At 39.8% G+C, this 1,287-nt stretch overlaps 1 non-coding gene across 1 annotated transcript; it reads left to right on the plus strand.

The window, feature by feature from the left end:
• The first annotated feature begins 338 nt into the window (after window positions 1-338).
• Window positions 339-445, plus strand: LOC141640083 (small nucleolar RNA R71). Its single transcript, XR_012542829.1, has one exon. It is a non-coding gene; the product is annotated as a small nucleolar RNA R71 (small nucleolar RNA).
• The last annotated feature ends 842 nt before the right edge of the window (window positions 446-1,287 follow it).

Raw genomic sequence — 1,287 nt, forward strand, 5'->3', positions numbered from 1 at the left:
TTGATGAAGATGCCGTCATGGCATTAACATGTTGCTTTGGTGATTTTGAGGCTTCTTCAAGTCTAGCCATAGCTTTTTCGAACGTCAAATTGATGGTATCAATGTGAGCACTAAGTTGAGCACCCAATTGAGTAATAGAGTCCACTTCATGCTTTCCTCCTCTAGTAGCCTTGCGAGGTCTACTATATTGTGAATTATGGACCGCCATTTCCTCAATCTTGTTCCAAGTTTGATTATCGTCAACTTCGGTGAACATACCATTTGATCCCATGTTGAGAATGTTTCTTGAGTCTTCATAAAGACCATTCCAAAATTGTTGACCCAAGAACCACTCGCTAAGTCCATGATGAGGACATGAGCGACAAATTCCCTTGAACCGCTCCCAAGCTTCATACAAAGATTCTTCGTCTCATTGCTTAAAGCCCGTAATTTGAGCTCTTAGCATGTTAGTCTTTTCCGACGGGTAGAACTTTTTGTAGAAAGCTAGAGCCAATTTCTTCCAAGAGTCAATTCAGAGAGTAGCCTTATCAAGGCCTTTCAACCATTGTTTTGCGGTGCCAATTAGAGAAAAAGGGAATAAGACCCATCCAATTTGGTCTTGAGTTACACCGGTTTGTGAAATTGAATCACAATAGTCACAAAAAGTATCCATGTGAGAATGAGGGTCTTCACTAGGCATCCCCCCAAATTGGCTTCTTTCGACTAATTGGATAAATGCAGATTTGGCAATGAAGTTTTCGGTTAAGTGTTGTGGTGTGGGAGTACCATTGGGTAGGTTCTCCTCGGTTGGTACGCAATGTGATGAAAATTTAGGCATTGTGGGTTGATTTTGTGTTGGATTTTGTGTTGGGTTCTCCTCACCTTCTCTTGCAAAAGGGTTGACGAACTCAATAGTGTTTGGTTGAATATCTACAACCTCACCAATACCTCTCAAACTACCTCTAGCAAGTCTTCTATTGTTTGTCAAAGTTCTTTCAATTTCGTGATCAATGGGTAACAAGTTACCTTGTGATATTCTAGACATGCAAAATATCAAACAAATTGAAAATAATTAGAACAAACCTTGAGGAGTTTTACTTCCCCAAGGCAAAGAAAGACACAACTAATAACAATCTAAGAAAATCTAAATCAAGTTAACACCGTCCCCGGCAACGGCGCCATTTTTGGTCGTACTCACTTGGAGGTTTAGTTTTCGGTTACTTGTCATTAGGAGCACCTAGACCAAAACAATATTTATAGCTTCACAAAAAATTCTACTATTAGTAAAGAGGCAAGTAAAGGTCGGAT

This window comes from Silene latifolia, unplaced genomic scaffold (assembly GCF_048544455.1).
Source record: "Silene latifolia isolate original U9 population unplaced genomic scaffold, ASM4854445v1 scaffold_70, whole genome shotgun sequence".
Classification (NCBI taxonomy): domain Eukaryota; kingdom Viridiplantae; phylum Streptophyta; class Magnoliopsida; order Caryophyllales; family Caryophyllaceae; genus Silene; species Silene latifolia.